General features: G+C 38.4%; 1 protein-coding gene across 4 annotated transcripts in view; it reads right to left on the bottom strand.

Moving 5' to 3' along the window:
- The window catches only part of RBM47 (RNA binding motif protein 47), a 164,300-nt gene that overhangs the window by 21,733 nt on the left and 121,208 nt on the right, over positions 1 to 21,359 (bottom strand). For all 4 annotated transcript variants that reach the window (XM_024731753.1, XM_024731755.1, XM_024731756.1 and 1 more), the window contains one exon: positions 13,865 to 13,988. The gene's annotated coding sequence lies outside the window, so the exon portion shown is untranslated. The remainder of the gene's footprint in view (positions 1 to 13,864; positions 13,989 to 21,359) is intronic.

Here is a 21,359-nt window from a genome sequence, read left to right as displayed (position 1 = left end):
GCAAGGCGCATCATTCAGTGAATAACTGATAAACAGATGAAAGCCAAGAGGCTCACTTTTCCCAGGCATTTCTATCAGCACATCCCTGAAAATAAGGCATTTGGCTGTGGGTTCCCAAGGACGCTGGCTGTGTACCAGGAGAGGGGTAGCACCACCCACTCCAGAGAGGTGGCGTGGGGGAATTTTCTATGGGGCTTTGGCAGCACATAAATACCCATTAAGAATCGGCTATCCGGTTCCCTTTAAATAAGCATTACACACGTATACTTTTTCTCAACAGGTTAATGGGATAATGCTGAAAACAATGAAACCTGCAAATTTGGCAACATCTGTCTACTGGATTTTCTCAAACTCTGAACAAGCAGTAGGAGGGACTTCTAGTTTCACCCCTTATCTTGGCTCTTTTGACCTACACCTTTGAGGGATCTGGCTCAGAACAGAAAGGATGACTGCCAGACAGATACCAGAGAGGACAAGGAGAGCAGCGATGGCTTGTATCATAATAGTAGCTTGAATTTATAGTATAGTGTTTGGCAACTCATAAAATTCTTTCACGTACATAATCTAATATCCTAAAATCCCAGAATTTGAGCTGCAAAGGAACCTTGGGTATCATTTAATCCAAAGTTTCTGAACTTCATTCCCTACTGCCATTTTGGGTGTGATAATTCTTTGTTTTGGGGGGCTGTCCTGTGCACTGTAGGATGTTTCATAGCATCTCTGCCCTCTAACCTCTACATGCCCACACCCCCTCCATGCATGACAACCAAAAATGTCTCCTGGGGGGCAGAACTGCTCCCTGTTGAGAATTACTGATCGAATCTATCTTGGAGTTTTAAACAGATTATACACTTACACATGGGAGGTACTAATTAAATAGTAGCACCTCCACACCCAGCATGGCCTTGGTGTCTTGATCTGGCTCTTCCTGTCAAGGCTGTCAAGACTGAGAACTGTGCAACATTTTTCAAAGGTCCAAGGTAGTGTTTTTTTGATACCAAACTACTCATTTAATTTGGTGGAAAACCTATCAATTTTATTTTTCAACGCAAAGAACTACCACCATAAAGCTCTATCACACTGATTCTGTCGCCAAACTGATTTGTCATCCAGCAAGCCAACAGGCCTGGGTCACACAAATACCACTTTTGCAATCAGGCTAAGGATCTGCCAAGCTATAGAAATGCCTCATTAAATTTAGACCCCTCTGCTTCATGGACATGTGAAAACCGCTGACAATCTGGTTTTTAAGACTTAGACCTTTCTCTGGTGTCACTGCTCGTTTCTAATTATGTAGAAAGCTTCACTGAAGATTCAGAGTTGTGGGCTTCCCTGGTGGCGCAGTGGTTGAGAGTCCGCCTGCCGATGCAGGGGACGCGGGTTTGTGCCCCGGTCCGGGAAGATCCCACATGCTGCGGAGTGGCTGGGCCCGTGAGCCATGGCCGCTGAGCCTGTGCTCCGCAACGGGAGAGGCCATAACAGTGAGAGTCCCCCGTACCAAAAAAAAAAAAAAAAAAGATTCAGAGTTGTGGGCTGCCCTGGTGGCGCAGTGGTTAAGAATCCCCCTGCCAATGCAGGGGACACGGGTTCGAGCCCTGGTCCGGGAGGATCCCACATGCCGTGGAGCAACTAAGCCTGTGTGCCACAACTACTGAGCCCACGTGCCACAACTACTGAAGCCCTCGTGCCTAGAGCCCGTGTTCCGCAATAAGAGAAGACACTGCAATGAGGAACCCGCGCACCACAACGAAGAGCAGCCCCCGCTCGCTGCAACTAGAGAAAGCCCACGCATAGCAATGAAGACCCAACGCGGCCAAAAATAAATAAATAAAAGATTCAGAGTTGTTTCTTTTAAAGACACACTATGAACAATCACTGTAAATGTGCTCCTGGAACACAGTCAATTTACTGATACTAAAATCAACCTCTGTACCCCTTAGGCAGAAGGCAATGAACTGATGAAATAGATGATCAAACAATATTTGTGTATGTGTTCATTCACTCACTCATTCATTCAATCAAACACTTGCTGATTGAAGTGACTGAACACTTGCTGTATGCCAGGCCATGCTAGGTGCTTGGAGATACAGTGGTGACTACTGCACAGTCCTTGGGGTTCCTAGTCTAGCAAGGGTGGACAAAGAAGGAGGGAGAGGAGGGAGAGCAGAGCAAACATCCTGAGCAAAGATGGGCAGCCACTTAAGATTATTTAACCCTAGGAGGACACATATGTTCTTTCAATTAACATTTTATTGAGTGCCGAAGGTATGACAGTGCCTTCGTAAAGTATACAAGCAACAATGAACCATGGGTCAAAACAGAACCCAAGGAGTGACCCAGCTATAACAGGTGGACAAGGACTGAAAATCTGCGCATCTGGTTTAATTACATTTAGAGACAGATGGAAATTCTGCAAGGTGAAGCTCCCCTTATCCTCCTACACTTAAAGTTACATTATCATATATCGCATTACTGCGAACATAATACCCGATGGTGCCGTAGTGGAATGAATTAATTAAAATCATGAAAATCAAAATCAATTTTATTGAGCATCTTTATAAGCCAAACACTCTGCTGACTGCCGTCATTTAGCACAGTGAGATGATTTCAGGAATGTCTAGCATTTCTGGAAATGTGGCTGGAGAGTGTATTTTACTTACATGCTACGAAGAGGGTGGCATAAAAGACAATAGATGACTTAAGTGCGATCCTCCCTGGAGGGAAGGAGATGGGCCACAAATAATCAAAGAATTTCCTTAACGTATGGTTTAAAAACTCTTGAGTTAATGATAGCTACGGTTTTTGAGCAATTATTATGTGCATAAGTCACCTTAAGGAAGTTCTTTGATTTTTTGTGACATCCCTATGAGATGAAGTTTAAAATGCAGGCTCTAGAGCAGGCGATCAGCAAACTACAGCCAGAGGGCCAAATTCAACCGTGTGGCTGTTCTTATAAAGTTCTGTTGGAATGTAGCCACGCCCACTTGTTTACATATTGTTTACGGCTGCTTTCATGCTACAATGGCAGAGTTGAACTGCTGCAGCAGAGACTAGTGTGGTCCACGAAACCTAAAATATTTACTGTCTGGCGCTTTATAGCAGAAGACCTGGTCTAGGGTCAGATTTCCTGGGTTTGAGCCCTAGTTCTTTAACTATGGAGCTGTATGACATTGGTTAAGTTACTTAAAGTCTTCGTTCCTCACCACCCTCATCTGCAAAATGAAACTGGTAGTAATAATAATCACTCTCTCAGGGCGTCACTGTGAGGAATAAATTACACAATATATACCGAATGCTTAGAACAAAACCAAGTATATACTGAGGGTTTGATAAATGTTGGCTATTATTGCCTCCTTTTTAAAGATCAGGAGCTTGAGGCTCAGAGCAATCAAATAACTTACCCAAGACCACTCAGAATTGAAATTTAGCTGATGACAAAGTCCAAGCTCTTTCTACCATGGTACTCTGCCTTTGCTATTTTCTTAGTAATCGGAGAGTTAGGGATAGCCAGTGTTAACAGAATAAAAACAATATCAAGGAGAGATGGACATTGGTTAACAGCGTTGAAGGGAAACTCAAGCACAGATCCACAGTAAAATTGTTGGAAAACCATTCCTTTCTACCAAATGCCTCACTGCACCTCCCACCCTCCCCACTCCTCTTCAGAGAGTTCTACAAACCGTTCCATAGCCTATTTCTGGCCCTTTATAAAGTAGTTAATAGGTTCAAATGATAATTTTTAGACTTAAAAAAAGCTATTGAATTAAATTCTTAAATGGAAATGTTTAAGGACTAGAGTTCACATAATCCAAATGTTTTAAGTCAGAATATGGGACTACGATGTGGCAGTGGGATGCGCTTACCCAACCCAGGCTCTGGGGTCAGACTGCCTGGCTTATACCCTGGCTCCACCGCTTGAGAAACAAGTGTCATCACACCAGTGACTTTAATCTTTGTGAGCCTCAGTTTCACCATCTATAAAATGGGAATAATATACCTCACACTGTTGTGAAGATTAAATGATAATACATATAAAGCACTTAGAAAAGTACTTGGCTATATTAAATGCTCAAATTGACTACATTTTATATTTTCATATCCTATATAATTTTAAAATTATTATTATTTCAGTTGGGCAAAACAGCAGATGTTTTTCAAGGATGTTCTCTTGGGAGAGAACTATATAGCCACAGCTTAGAATCACGAATTTTCTGCTTGACAATTTAATTTTAAAAGCTAAAGAATCTGAGGGAATTTACTCCCAGATTTTTGTGGATAAACTGGAAGGGAACTTCTATAGCTATTATGTTCTATATTTATGTAGCAAAATGCTGTAAGACATTGTAAATGTGAAATGTTATAATGATGCATTTTTAAAGCTAATGATTATGCAAAAAGCAAAAACTATGTTCTTTTTGATACCTGTTCAATTGTGTATTATATTATTTTTATTACTACTTAGTATATCTACACTAATGCTTTGTGTCTACCCATTGAATGTAGTAGTAAATGTTGTTTATTAACTATGATATATTCAAATTACCACTGCAAGTTTAAGAAAGTTACCTGGGAATAATATTCACAGAAAAACTTTATGTGCCAGCATTGGAATATATGAACTGGTAGTTTGATGAATGGTTATTTTTATTATAAAAATATTCTTTAATTTGCAAAGGGATTTATAATAGAGTTCCTTTAGATAGGAAGTCCCCTATGTCATCTAGAATATGATGCAAGTTATTAAAAAATTGATCTCTCTCTCTCTATATCTTTCCTGTATATACCTTCCCTATACTGATATATACCTACAAACTATGCCAAAGTATCAGTCCCATTTTCTTGATGGAGAAACTGGATGACCATGTGCTTAAGCTCAAGATCACAATTACACAGTGATAAATTGGAATTATAATTTAATAAAGGAACCTTATCTTTGGGATGACAGTCTCTAGTTTAACTTCTGTTTGACAATAGAGTCCATTTATATTCAAGACAAAATCTGGGCAGTCCAAATAGAGTAGAGATCCAGATATCTATAGCTTTTTAAAAATTCTAAAATTTGTGTGTAAAGAATATTTTTCATTTGCTTAGTTTCTTGAATTTATGCCAAAACAGATTTAGAGAGTGAACTTTCCCAAACATAAGCTTACACAGTCTTTATGATGATGTGTAAATGCTCTTCCTTTCCTCCAATTTCAAACTATATTTGCAAGTGGTAGTTATATAGTAATAATATGGTCTATTTAATTACTATGCCATATTATACGCGAGTACATGCTCTATGGGGTATGTTCTTATATTACCTTCTGGTGGTATGTCAAATAGTAGTCTATAAGAATATCATAGGTCTCTTTGTAAGAAAAATGACAAATTGCCTGTTCTGAAACAAAGACTCTGAAATGGAGTGACACAGTCAAACATTAGCTTCAGTTTTAGGTGTGACCTTCTGATTTTGTTTGGTTAACATAAGTCATTTCAGTTCTATGAAAAAATATCTGCTACCACAGAAAAAAAACCAGATCCTGTTTAATGTTGATGTCCTTGTATTTCATTGCCAAGTATCCCAAGGCAATAGTTACAGTGAAATAGCATTTGGCCAGAAATACTCTCAATACTGAATAAGCCATGGGTTACTTTCTTCTACAAATGTTTAAGTTGAATGCGGGTTATTTTTGAAATTAAAAATATTTTTAAATACCACAACAATACGACTATAATAGGCTCTTTGTGAGAAAAAAAATATAAAAGAAAGTAAACTTTATAGTGGGAGGCAAAGACGATATGCATGAAAATGCAACTTTAAACTAACCCCCAAATTATATTTTTTTATTCATTAAATGTTTAAATATTACTCTCCCTTTACTACCTTTGGTCTTCCTCTGGTGATATTTGGTTTATTATTATTATTATTTTGCATACAGTGAGAAACGAAAATGATAGTTTAAAGAACAGGTCCTTCTAGCAAAAGTATGGCTAAAGTTAAACCCTAATACTCAGTAGCTTAATTCTTATTATAAAAACTTGGACTCTGTTAGAAATGGGGCCATCGGAGAGAGGTCCCTTTATAACAGAAAAAGTCAAATTCACTTTCTATTATGAAGTGATTTTAGACATTTTAGGCTATTTCCACTTTCTTCTACACTGTTTAAAATGTATTAGAAAACTTAAAAGAATATGGTTTATCTCATTAGGTATAATTGAAGCTTTTCAAAGGCAGGGACCTTTATTTTGGTATCCCCAGTGCCTAGCACTGAATGAAAAAATATTTCAATAAAGGAAAAAATTAATGAAAGAACCAGTGAATGAGCACTGCCTTTTATAAGAAACATGGTAGGATAAAGCTACAAAAAGAATTTTAATATTATGTATAACTACCAGTAAATTGCTCTGGATATGTTTTTCTATTTATACTTATCTATTTATTTAACTTTTGTGGTTTACCTGCATTTGGAACTGTGTACAAATAGCCATGCCAAGTACTGTCCAGGGTCTGTCGACATAATCAGAAGGAGCACACTGAAGAATGGATAGGTCAGCTTTGGTACAGGAGCTGGCATTTCTAATACACAGTTCGGGCATCAGCAGTGTCAAGGGGAAAAGCCCCACCAACCACTGACTGATGGACTATATCGAAGGCTCCCTAGACACTTCTTGGTAAAGCAGGCACTGGTCAGGCAGCTGGAGAACTTCCATGACTTTTTTTTTGCCTGAGCCGATATGCTTAGTTTCTACTGTATTGTCTCAGGGATTTGGTACAGATTTTCTGCCGCCACAAGGAAATAGGCACAAAGACAGTGCCTGACCATGAAGGCAGTTTCCATATGCTCTCTTATGTGCAGGTGTTTTGAAAGGCTGGGTGTTACACTGCTTCAGCTCACACAATGGGATAGGGTCCTTTTCTCTCTGGTATATCTCTGCTCCCGAGCAGTTCTCTACCATGCAGTAGTGGGTCTTAATGACGTGGAAGAGAAATCACAAACTAATCTGACACTGAACAGAATATAGAAGTTCACAAATGTCTATGTAGGAAATCTCCAAGTTTCTTGATCCAGTAGTGTCACTTACCTATCTGTCTTGCCACACAGGCAAGCAACCTCTTGTTCAGCGGGGAAAAGGTGGGGAAGCAGCACTGGGACCTCTGGTTTTAGGGGAGAAAAAAATCACTATTGCCGTCTTTCCTCCTTATTCATATTTCTTCATAATTTCTTTTTCTTAATTATTTTTTTCTCTTTCTCATCTTAAATTCTCATTTAATATCCCTGGTTTTCAAATGTAAATACCTGGTTACTAAGTACCCCAGAGTAACTTACAGGAATAGAGCGATGCTACTGATTAGTAGCTGTTTGCTTTAATCCTTGTTTAAATAACACACACACCCCACTTTTTACCGGGTATTCACCACTTGAACAAAATGTAGTAATATATGGTTTTAAACTAGGGAAAGGAAGAGAGTTTCTCAATTACAAATTATTTAAATACTAAATTGCTAATATTTTCAAGGTAGAATTTGCAGAGTTTTTTTTTTTTTTTTTGGTGGGGCGGGCATAGGGAAGTTTCTCTATTCTTAGGAAAGATATTTATTAAAAGAAGGAGAAGAAAAGAGGGTGGAGGGGAAGGAGAACCAGTTTTCCCAGTCTCTATAATTTAACTAGGCAGTTAAAGTTAACTGGAAATTTACATAAAAGTTACATAGAATATAAAAGTTATACAGAAAGCAGAACTATATTAGTTAAAGAAACTCATGAAATATAGACTGAAATTTAAGAATGGAAATGAACAGAAAATATATCTCCAGAGTTTTCCTGAACCTAGGGCATTTAGAATAAAATGGTCAAGTGTCAGGAAGCTTATGATTTTTCAGGTATAATAAACTCCTGGGACTATTGCTGGAGATGTAATTGCTGTTCACGTCTCACGCAGTCTGTACTTTCCTTGTGTGCCCTTGGAGTTAATATTTCAATTGAAAACCTAGCATACCAGCAAAAACGCCCCTGATTTAAGCTAGTCATTTATTCTCAGTCTCACAGGGAAATACTGGATATTCTTTGAGTTAATAAAGTATGAAATGATTTTAATGCTTCAAGGGAAATATAGTACACCAGTCTTGCAAACTGTTTTTAGAAAGTGTGGCTTAGCTTATCCCACCTGACATCAGAAAACTTAATAGGCTTAGTTATTTCCTTTTTCTCTAAGTCGCCTTTTATGGTAAAGAGAAGATGAGGACCCAGAGCAGCAAACAGTTTATGCCTGTAAACCAGCCCCCATGAAAAACAAGAGGGGACAGACTGGGTCACAGTGTGTTTCTCATAGGTCCTGAAGTCAGAGTCTTAGTAGATAAACAGTAATTTATTTGAGATTTGGATGCCCAACTGCCAATACTGGGTTCTAATGTTGAGAATCTAATTCATGTGCAGAATCCTGCAACTATGAGTTATGTGAGTGGGGCGATGTTATCTCCAAGCCTGTCAGAGCAGCGAGTGCAGGGCAGACCTTTGGTCCTGGTGATACTGGATGAGGCAGCTTACACCGCCTGGTAGTTTCTTCTTCTCAAGATTCTGCAAGTGAAGGCTAAGCAGACCTTCACATTTTACACTGTAAGCACATTTAGGTTCTGTTCACTGTAAAACAGAACTAGGATAACTGTTTTGGAAATACAGTTTGCCCACATGACTGTGGCTAATCTAGTTTGGTTTCTCTAAAGCAGCACCAAGAGAAATTTATTTTTGTACGAACATAAATAAAAATTTGCTGTAGCCCAAAATTCACAGTCACAGTGCATGGAGTGACCTCTCTCTTTCCCTCTGCTGGCAAGTATATGTACATATAACACACACACACACACACACACACACACACACGAACACAACACATACACACACACTCCCTTTTTTCTTCTCAGCCTAAAATGGTATCTACTTCTGCTGTTTTTTTTTTTTAACATCTTTATTGGCGTATAATTGCTTGACAATGGTGTGTTAGTTTCTGCTTTATAACAAAGTGGATCAGCTACACATATACATATATCCCCATAACTCCTCCCTCTTGCATCTCCCTCCCACCCTCCCTATCCCACCCCTCACACCAGTCAGAACAGCCATCATCAAAAAATCTACAAACAATAAATGCTGGAAAGGGTGTGGAGAAAAGGGAACCCTCTTGCACTGTTGGTGGGAATGTAAATTGATACAGCCACTGTGGAGAACAGTAAGGAGGTTCCTTAAAAAACTAAAAATAGAACTACCATATGACCAAGCAATCCCACTATTGGGCATATACCCTGAGAAAACCATAATTCAAAAAGAGTCATGTACCACAATGTTCACCGCACCTCTGCTGTTCTTTTATTGGGGATTTCATCAAGCATGTTTACATCAAAATGCTTGCTGATCCTGGCCACTGCCTCATGGCTCTCACTGCTATATCCTAGTTATAAGAGCTGAGCCTGCTGGGCTGTTAAGTCCCCAACTGCTTCAGCTTTCTCTCATCTGTCTGTTGGGAAACGACCAAAGCCTACACGAGAAAGAAAAGTGAGCGAGGATGAGCATACATGTGAATATGTGTGCCAGTTGCTTAACTGACACACATCTTCACTGAGACATGATGGGATTGAAAAGTACCTCTTTAGAAGGAAGCCTGGTCCTTACCATACACCATATACAAAAACTGACTCACAATGGATCAAAGACCTAAATGTAAGAGCTAAAACTATAAAACTCTTAGAAGAAAATAGAGGAAAAACTTCATGACATTGGATTTGGCATTGATTTCTATGACACCAAAAGCACAGGCAACAAAAGAAAAAAATAGATAAATTAGGCTACATCAAAACGAAAACTTTTGTGAATCAAAGAACACTGTAAGCAGAATGAAAAGGCAACCCAAGGAACAGGAGAAAATAATTTCTCAAAATATTAAGGAATTAATATGCAGAGTATACAAAGAACTCCTACAGTTCAACAATAAAAAAGCAAGCCAACCAATTTAAAAATTGGCGAAGGGCTAAACAGGCAGTTCTCCAAAGATGATACACAAATAGCTAATAAGCATAAGATGCTCAACATCACTAATCATTAGGAAGATGCAAATCAAAACCACAATAATATACCACTTCATACCTGTTGGGATGTCTATGATTTAAAACAAAACAGAAATAATTGTTGACAGGAATGTGGAGAAATTGGAACCTTTGTGCATTGTTGGTGGGAATACAAAATGGTGCAGCTGCTGTGGAAAACAGTATGGTAGATCCTCAAAAACTTAAACATAGAATTATCACATAAGCCACCTGTTCCACTACTGCGTTTATACTCACAAGAATTGAAAACAGGGATTCAAACAGGTATTAGTACCACCCATGATCACAGCAGTATTATTCACATAGCCCAAAGGTGGAAATAACCCATATGTTCATCAATGCGTGAATGGATAAACAAAATGTAGTATATATACAAAACAGAAAATTATTCAGCCTTATAAAGGCAGGAAATCGTGGCACATGCTACAACATGGATGAACCATGAAAATATTATGCTAAGTGAAACATGCCAGACCCAAAAGGACAAATATTGTATAATTCCTCTTATATGAGATACCTGGAATAGTCAAATTTATAGAGACAGAAAATAGAGTGGTAGTTGCCAGGAGCTGGGGGGAGGGAGGAATGGAGAGTTATTGTTTAATGGGTACAAAGTTTCAGTACAGGAAGATGAGAACGTTCTAGAGATGGATGGTGGTGATATTTGCACAACAATGGGAATGTATTTAATTTCTCTGAACTGTACACCTAAAAATGGTTAAAATGGTAAATTTTATGTTATGCATATTTTACCACAAAAAAGAAAAAAAAAGAGTCATGGAAAACCAGCAGAGTTAATATATGGAATGAAAGGGAGGAAGGAATGCAGATTTTTAAGAGAAAGTGGGAAAATGATTAGACAAATGATGTTCTAGGTTTTGCAGCTTTTTTCTTCATATTTACGATTCAAATTGCAAAGAGAGGCAAATGATCAATATATTGGCTTTTCAACTGTGACTTTTCAAGTGTGTGAAATCTAGTCAAAACGTGTCCTTGTTCCAAGATTAAGATTAGAGCTAGTCTGAGGTGTTATTACAATTCCTTCATGCTTTTAGATTTTGGAAGTTGTTCCAACATATACGTAACTTTTTTTCTGAGTACAAAACAAACCGGTATTACAAAGTGGCACAAAATCTGAGTAGAAAGGAATCCAGCAAATATTTATGAAGTATCTACTGTGTGTTAAAATGCAAGGGACAGTCTACTTCAAAGAGAGAGCAATGGCCAGTGGCAGACTTTCTTGCCAAAGTTTGGCCCAGTCTCCCTGACATTGCTCAGTGTATCTCAGTAGTTGAGTCAGACAATTTTAACATTTCTGATAGATGTAAGTGGTAATGGCGAAGGATAGCTAAATATTCATAAGCTTATTTACTCCTTAAACCTGTTTGGTGTGTTCCAAAGTTTGAAAATCTGATTAAAATTCATGAACAGTACCAGTACTAGGACAGACTTCCAGTGTATGGGTAGTGAGGATGATGATTAGACAGAACTCATCTGTAGAAATGATCGCTTTAAAATCCTAGTCTTGACTCTCCAAATTTCTGTGAAGCCCACTGACATTCCTTTGCTTTGGGGGTCCTCGGCCTTTGCTATTTTATCTATTACTTATGAATTATAGATGTTAGAGCTAAAAGAAACCTTAGAGGCCATCTTGAAGGATTTTTCTATTACTTTACTTTTACATTTAAAAATATGATTAACTTGAAATTTTTTCCTAGTATTTAACGCAGCGAAACTTTTTTCTCCTAAAGAACTGGTGTGCTTCCACTGTGGGATAATGGAAATTATACAACACATCATGTTGTTCAAAGTTTAGATACCTTTATTGCTGTTTTCACTACTTTGTGTACTCACATATTTTTACTAAAAACCACCTCAGACACTCTTTAGATATAGACAAATTGAACCTCTCACTTTAAAGAAGAAGAAACAGGTCTTGAGAAGTTAAGTGACCTATCCAAGGTTAAGTATTTTTGTTTGTTGTTTGTCTGGACTCACCAACTGAATTAAGCTTCTCGTAGACAAGGAAAAGCTCTTTTGTTCCCCGGAAGCACATAGTACAGAAATGAACACAAGCAGTCGTAATGAATGCCAAGTGAATGAATGCAAGCCTCATAGGTGCTTTCCCCCATGAACAGATCTGAGAGATCAAGGTGGATGCAGTGTCGATTGGATGATACTGTCTTCTACTTCAGAGACCTGGTGTTGGTTAAGGCTGGGCTGGGCCAGGGGGAGGGAACAGGTTTATACTTCCTGAGCTTCTGTAGAAATATTTATAATTTTACATCTTCTCAACGTGATAGAATTCAATCTGTACATGTGTGTAGTGGTATGAACATTGTCATATATAATAGGTGGGGATGGGAAGGCAAATATAATTTGGTACATTTCTGGAGGATAGTTTGACAACATCAAGAGCTTTACAGTAGTCATTAAAAGCAGTTCCTTCTCATTAATTCCATTTATAGAAATTTACCCCAAGAAAATAATTGGAGACATGAGTAAAATTTATAGTCAGGCATGTTCACTACTGTGGTATTTATAGCATAATGTAATGAACATAATAGCATGTATTTATATGTGATATAACAAACAATGTTCAGCAGTATGGAAATGGCTATAAAAATTACAGCATAGTTGTAGGCTAGAATACTTATTTCATGTTCTCAACTCTGTTAACCTTGTTAAAAAATATTTTAGAATATATATGAAATATTTTTAAAAACTTTAAAAGGACTAAATATACTATAATGTTAACTGTGGTTACCTTTCGATTGTGGGATTATAAATAATTTTGTTATTCTTTAATTTCCAAGTTTCCTTTAATTAATATGCTTTCAGAAAAAGAAAAAAATATATAAAAATATATAGAAAAAAATAAAAGTATATATAATTAAAACAATTAAATATATATAATTAAAACAATTTTAGCTCTCTGAGTTCCTGAATCCAGAATCCAGCCTAGAGGATATGAAAAGGGACTTTGGGGGGGCATGGGGAGTTGCTGGGCAATCAGTGTCACCAGTAGCCCCTCCCTAACACACAGGGATCTACTGCCTCTACCTTTCAAAGCTAAGTGAGGGCCATGCCTGCAGCCGGGAGGGCTGCCCATCCAAGGTTCTGGGTGAAGCTGATACGAGCAGCCTCTTTCTTCTATGCCTCCATCCCTGCCATAGCATACATAGGATTATCACCCACAGAATAATAATACCTTCTGTCTGTGGAGAATTATATAGTTGTCACAGTATATTTACATATGTTGTAATTCATTGGATTGCCATGATTTGGAGAGTCTAACATAACAGTAGTTATTTTTACCTTATATGACAGGTGAGAAAACAGAAATTAGAGAAGGCACAAGGATTGTTCGAGAACATACCAGTATCTTCTATAGCTTGTACAAAGGACCCTTCCTTGCATCCAAAATTTCTAAAGACAACTCTGATTGAAATACCCTTGATTTTTTTTTTTTTTTTTTTTTTTTTTTGTGAGGGAGACATTTATAAGCAATACACATTTTTCCTTAATTCCTAAGATGCTCACATATCAGCAGCAGTAGTTTTTCCTCTCGGGCCACAAAGATGTAAACAACAAAGAAATAAGGATTTTATATTGTCGGTTCAAAATGACTTACCAAATGACTTATCAAGTTCTATGTACTACTAACGTTGCGACATAAACATACACCAGGTACACATTGTCTATACAGCAGACATCTTGGTTCATAAGAATGAAAATTTAATGTTTTCCTTAAGTGAAGAAGAAAAGGACACCAGCGGATGTACTTACCAAAAACCACCAATTTGATTTGTCTGGTCCTTTACACAATGTTGAATACGAATATGCAAGGAGATTCAGGCAGCTTCCTTGGGATTTCTCAGTTCAATTTGTGGAGCACCCTTTGAGGCAAATCCTAAGAGGTAAAAAAAAAAATTGCTAGGAATGTTTTCTATTTGAATACAATTTTCATATGTGCATTACGAATTTGGGGCCATTTTCTTCAAAAAATGAATTACTATTACTAATTAACATAGTCTCTACAAACCAAGAAATGCAACCCTTTATTCCTCCTTCTATCCTTGAAAAGACAGGGAACAGTAATAAGAAAATGACCAATTTCTTCCTTTGTTTTATTTTCCCCTCTGTCTTATTTATCCGTACCCCACCCCGCCACCGACTCCAAAATGCACAACACAATGTTTAGGAATGAATACACATGTAGCTTATATTTTATGCTTATAGATTCACAAAAAGAAGAGGTGGTGCTCTTTACAGAGATGATACTATCTAGCTCATGGACTCCCCCTGCCCCATTTGGGGGCTTATGCCACACATCGCTATGGATCATCACATTCTTGCCTGCAGAATCCAAAGAGGGTCTCAAAAACCACTGAAACAAGCGCTCCAGCCAACCACTACCAACTGATTAGAAGTGGTATAAAAGCAACTTGTTATTCTGCCCTAAAATGAAGAGTTAAGAGTCTTCTGAGGATGTTCTTTGCATGGACTACTATAAAAAGTAGGATTTGGGATCCCAGGATAATCTTAAAGATCATGATATAGAAAACATTCAGATTATGAAACTTAAGTTCAAGATAAGGGTATTTTGGATGAGACGTTAAAATATATCCTAAGCACAAAATTTTTACCTGTATTTCACATCTGAAAATATAATCTACCAAACTTCAGGAATATTCTCTCCTCACTATGGAGAGCCCTCATTAAGCCATCTGAAGATCCAGATGACTTCCACGATTCAATATGGCACAGTGGCTGCAACACCAGACTCGGAGCACCTAGAAGACTGGGATTTTAACTCTAGCTCTGCCATGCCTTGTTCTGTGTTCTCAGGCAAATTATTTTACCTCGCTGAGCCAAAGTTTGCTCCCCTGAAGAAATAAAAGAGTTGGATTACCAGTAGTTTTCAAACTGGTTTTTTACTATTTGTTTTGTTTTCCTTCGTTTTTTTAGGTGTAGCGTCTTTTCTTCCACCAAAAATTTACCTAGATGCAGAAACAAACTGATAAAACCGGAGCTGGCTAAACTGGTGGTTGGGGATGATATGGGGAAGCATCTCTACCCATTCTGCTCCATCATCCACTGGGGCTGTATGGAAATACCATAGGATCTTTAGGACCACAGAGCACAATTTGGAACCTGCCAATTAAATGGCCTCTAGGGACTTCCCTGGTGGTCCAGTGGTAAGACTCCGTGCTCCCAATGCAGGGGGCCTTGGTTCGATCCCTAGAGAGGGAACTAGATCCCACATGCATGACTAAACTAAGAGTCTGCATGCTGCAACTAAGAAGCCCGCATGCTGCAACGAAGATCCCGTGTGCTACAACTAAAATCCAGTGCAGCCAAAATAAATAAATAAACAAATAAATAAATGGCTTCTAAAGTCAGTTACAGCTCCAAAATTATTCTGCCATAACTATGTCTATATTGCAATGACTGGCAAGGCATTCAATGGGATTCATAACTTTATGGGAACACAAGCAATAAAACTAAATCAGGGCTTCCCTGGTGGCACAGTGGTTAAGAATCCGCCTGCCAATGCAGGGAACATGGGTTCGAGCCCTGGTCTGGGAAGATCCCACATGCCGTGGAGTGGAGCAACTAAGCCCATGTGCCAGAACTACTGAGCCTGTGCTCTAGAGCCTGTAAGCCACAACTACTAAGCCCACGTGCCACAAATACTGAGGCCACGCGCCTAGAGCCCATGCTCCGCAACAAGAGAAGCCACTGCAATGAGAAGCCCGAGCACCACAAAAAGGAGGAGCCTCCGCTTGCCGCACCTAGAGAAAGCCCGCGCGCAGCAACGAAGACCCAAGGAAGCCAAAAGTAAATAAATTAAAAAAGTTAAAAAAACAAAAAACTAAATCATACTCCAATAAAGATGTTAAAAAAAAAAACTAAATCATGAGCTGGCTTTAATCCTTATTATCAATGATCTACTAAAAAAAAAAGCCACACCCTCAAATAAATCACAGAGTCATTGCCGTTAAACTCTGTATATCTCAAAGCATATAATCCTCACCCTCGTCTGTGAGGTCGATTTTCTAAATGCTACATCCTGGATAATACCTAATGATCAGCATCACAGTGTTTGATAAATAAAAATAAATGTGCAAATTACACAAGCCGTGTCCTGAAATTAATTCTACCCTGTCAAGGCAACAGAATAAAATGTAGACTCCTGCACTATTCATTTACAAGTTAAGTGAATCCAGACAAATTTATTCAACTTTTCTGAGCCTCAGTCTCCACATCCATAAAGTGGAGCTAATTCCTTGCAGGACTGCATGGAGAACAGAGAAAATACTTGTAAAGCACCATTCCTGGCACATATTTGTGCAGAGTTGTAAGTTTTCTCTCTATAATGGCAAATTTTTTCTTTTGAGAAATAATATCATGGTAATGGACATGTAAACTCTATGAATTGGAAGCAAATTATTAATATATAAATGAAATGATAGGTTTTATATAGTTTTGTGCTAAATCTTAATGATGGGAAGAAGAGTTATTCAAGTGCCTTTCACAGCTATTCAAGTAACAGAAAATTTCCCCCAAATAAAACACTTCGGACTATTTGTTTCCAGAAAAATCCGATTTTCCAGAATGGTTCCAAACATAACCCATTTCATAAATATTTTAATATTATTTTGTCATAAAAATCTTCAAGCAAAACCCACATGCTACTTTCTTCCCGTGGCTTCACACTCCTCCTGACACAAAATTGGGTGTCTCGGGGCACCCTGTTTGACAAGTCGATCTCTAGTACAAATTCTCCATTTTACTGTGGAGGAAACTGTCTTACTGAAGGTCATGTAAAATTTGTGGGGAAGTTCTTAGAGAAAAGAATTATTTCCAGACATAAACTGGGTTAATTAATTCATTCCAGCCCCTCACCCACTCCTTGTTGTGTGAAAAAGCTATGGATATTGTCCATTATATCATGAAGTCTTTAGGAAGACCAACTGGGGAAATTTTCTTAGATTCCAGTAGAAGAAAAAGCTGTCCTGAGCAGAACACTGGTTTGTTTTCAATTTTTCAGGCATGTGAATCTTAAGAGTTACTCATGGGTCCTTCTTCAACAAATGGTGGGATCTGAGGGCAATCGTTTGTTGGACTTATGATGCCTGTGGCATCATCTTAATTTGCCTACCCTGATTTTTTTACCCTCTCTTCTTTATTTTGTCTACCATATGTATTTTTGAAAGCTGTTCAAATCCACTTTTGCAATGAGGCAGGGTGTAAATAAGTATGTGAAATTAATAAATGTATTTCCCAGAGGATGTTCCAATCTAATATCAAGTTCCATGACACACTCTGCTTCTCTCAACTCTCATGCATAAACCGAGGCTAAAAATAACTTTCTCACCCTGACTCCTCCACCAACAAATGAGAATTCTGTTTCTTAAAAACAAATCCTGGGCTTCCCTGGTGGCGCAGCGGTTGAGAGTCCGCCTGCTGATGCAGGGGACGCACGCAGGTTCGTGCCCCGGTCCGGGAAGATCCCACATGCCGCGGAGCAGCTGGGCCCGTGAGCCATGGCCGCTGGGCCTGCACATCCGGAGCCTGTGCTCCGCAACGGGAGAGGCCACAACAGTGAGAGGCCCTCGTACCGCAAAAAAAACAAAAACAAAACCAAATCCTTTCTAAAGATAAACCAGTTGCCCACACCCAGGGAGGCTAGTACACGGGCCTAAAGCTACCGGGAGACTACCAGGGCAATAGTCTAGTAACAGAGTTCTGGTTCTCGCTCTGCCACCAGCAGTGTGAGACCACCCGTATGCCACTTAGCTTTTTGGCCTCAGCATCCTCACCGGTATACTGAAGCTGCTATTAACACCACATGTGAGAGTCATTACAAGGATAAAATGAGACACTACATTTGAACGCATCATGTAAACTGCCAACCATCAACTCCGGCCTGGATGCCTGCAGTAGTATCCCAGCTGACTTCACCCATTCACTCTTGCCTGCTGCAATCAATCCTGGCTCTCAAGACAGGCAAAGTGACCTTTTAAAAACACACAATTTGATCATGTCACCCTCCTGCTTAAACCTCTACACTCTCTTCCACTGCCCTTAGAATAAAATCAGTATCCCTAGTAAGGGGTATAAGGAAGACTGGCTGCTCCCTCCAGCCTCATCTTGTGTCACTTCCCCCTTAACACTTGCTGTTCCCAGTGCCTTAAACCCTCACCAATGCTCCTACCTAGCCAGCTTGTTCTCATCCTTACACGCCACTCCTCAGAGGTCATCCCTGGAGCCCCTCAAAACATTCCTGAAACATCATATAATCCCTCACAGCACTTCTCATAACACTGGCTTGAACCTCATGAAATTGCTGTTTGGGGGGACAAAAACGGTAGAATATTGGCAACTTTATATGGTTTAATCTTACAGTAGTTGGTATAATAGCAGTCTTCTCCAGGCAACTGTAAACTTGCCCGGGGCAGAATCTAGATCTGACTCATTACTATAACCCCAGTGTCCCACACACAGTCCTAGCACAGGAGTAGGTGCTTCATACTTTAATTAGTGTGAGGAACTGTTACTACTTTTTTAATGCTAAGCACATAATTTATATATTGTCATTGGTAGTATCACGTTTTTATTCAGATGCCACTTCTGTGTTGCATAGGAACAAAATGAAGAAATAGAACACAGAAAATCACTTTTTTAAGATTTTCATTTCTGGTGTTTCTGGAAAGAAAGAATGAATTCTAGTAAGTATAATACATATCATCGGGGATAGAATTTAGCCCACTGGTATGGTATCATTTATGGATTTTTTTTCTTTTTTAACTCAAATGTTTCTCACCAAAGGGCAGAAGGAAAACAACTCTCAAAGGAAACCAGATGATTTAGATTTATCTTTTTTTACAGCTTTTGCCACGTGACAGCAAATCAATTAGGGGGGAAAACTAGCATATAAAAGAGTGCTAGACTTGAAACCGAGGAATTTAAAAATACACTTCCCCATGATATTCAAAAAGAATGCATCTAAAACATTCCCAGATCGCCTTACCCAACTATGCCTTATCTTGTGTCCCTCCTGAATTGAACAGAGGAAAGACCAAGTCTAAACAAGTGGGGATGATGTACAGGGTAGGGGAGGCTTGTGCATAAAGCATGTAACTTAATAATATTAATAACAGCTAATATTCACAGAGTACTCATTATGCACCAGGCACCATGCTAAGCATTTCGTGTACCCTGTCTTATTTAATCATTACTACAACCCCACAAAGCAAATGCTATGGTTATACTCATTCTGGAGATGAGGGAGCTAAACAGAGGGAGGCTGCCCATTTGCTCAGGTCCTTTAACTGTAAATGATGAAGCTGGGATTCAACCCCAGGAGGTCTGAGACCAGAATCTGTGCTCCTAATTATTCTGCTCTATGGAAGAATCCGATTGCTTCTACACCCCAGTCTGGAAGGGTGGAAGACTAAAATTTGTGTTATAACAAAAGTGACAAATTACTCTGTATGTATTTATATTGCAGCTTCAGAGTCATTTATGAGAAGTCAAAACTGTGAATGGCAAACCCATGGATTTTCAAGGCCCAACATCTAAGAATTTTTTGAAGCGTCTCAATATTCAACTTTAAACAGTAAAAGATATTCTCAACTTGGGTTAGAAATAAAGATAGGAGTTTAACCTTTTGGATGAAAAGTAGAGAATGTTAGATACTCATAAATATCATGAGCTCAGAAATACCTCATTACCCAATTTGTTCCCTAGATTCTTGAAAAGCTGGCACATTTGGGTACGTTTTTGAGAAATCAGAGACCCCATGAAAGGAGTAAACAGAGCCTGCAATTTCACTTTCTACGGTTGTCAATAATCTCTAATCAGATCGTTCTTTCTTGCTAACATTCAATAAAATAATCTACCTCTTTTAGTAGCAAAGAAAACAAACACACTAACATTCACATCACAGAAATTATTTTTAAAAATTAACGCAAGTTACTAATTCTTTACGTACGATTCACAGGTGGTGGTTATTGATATATCACTACCCACCCCCCCTCCATCTTTGTGCATTGACATTTGACCCTTTTTATAATGTGCACTTTGTACCAGTGAAACCTAAGGCACCAGCTAGTTACTCATTAAACTTGGGTGCCAAGGGCTGACTTGTACAAATTACGCTGTTAACTGCCCGGCCTGGCCTGTATGCACAAGTGGAAAAAGCAATCATCATAGCTGTGAAATTCTGTCATATCGGCAGAACTGAACTACAAATTGCAGCAATTCGTGCCTGACCTCTGATCTGTGAAGTTAGTCTAAACCTTTGAACCTCAGCTTGGAATTGAGAAACAGCATTTACTTGTACCAGAGAAGATGGCTGCCGTGAATAGTTAACTCCGTGACCGGTGCTGGATCTACATCCACCTCCCCCAAAGAGTCAACCACGGCAAGAGACTTAGGAGGGAGATCTCGAGAGTAAACTTCTCATCAAGTGGCATTATGAACAAATCTAATATAAGTAGAAAATTTCAGGATGCAAGTCTTTTAGAGGAGCATATAAAAATAATTTTTGAAAAGGGGAGAATCTGAGATAACTGAAATCACTGGGCATTTATACCTAGTGATGATGTGCGCTAAAAAAATTCTCTTTACAAGTTAAACAAAAATAGAGTTTTAACTAAACACTAAAATTAACTCTGCTCAATATTCTGCACCAACCTAAATGAGAAAAGAATTTGAAAAAGAACAGATACATGTATAACTGAATCATTTTGCTGTGCACCTGAAACTAACACAACGTTGTTAATCAACTATAGTCCAATATAAAATAAAAATTAAAAAAATTTTTTACCAGATGGTACCATCTCTCATACTATATTTTTAAACAAATACATTATCTAATTTCTGTTAGAAATTTACAGCTTTTAAATTTACAGCTTTTAAAGCCCATATTAAGCCATTTCTGGGAAAAAGCAATCATGGGAAACCAGTTAAACTTTTCTTTGAACTCAAACTTACCTTCTGATACTAAACATTAGATGTAGGCTAATGAATAAGTATAATAATATATGCTTTTTAATGTATACATTTTGTCGCAACATTGATTCATCATACTTTATTCATAATGAAGAGGGTTTTTCTTTTCAGGATTAGCTTCAAATGCTATCCAAATCGCTCCATTTCCAGGTAGAAAGAAGCGAATAAAGATTCTTTATCTCTGGTTTCTTTGAGTTAATATTAGAACAAATCTAAACAGCACATAAAATATAACTAAACTATTCGTTCTAATAAAAGT

This window comes from Neophocaena asiaeorientalis, unplaced genomic scaffold, assembly GCF_003031525.2.
Source record: "Neophocaena asiaeorientalis asiaeorientalis breed wild unplaced genomic scaffold, Neophocaena_asiaeorientalis_V1.1 scaffold39, whole genome shotgun sequence".
Taxonomy (NCBI): domain Eukaryota; kingdom Metazoa; phylum Chordata; class Mammalia; order Artiodactyla; family Phocoenidae; genus Neophocaena; species Neophocaena asiaeorientalis.
Note: the sequence above shows the minus strand (reverse complement) of the source record. Positions and strands in the feature narration are given on the sequence as shown.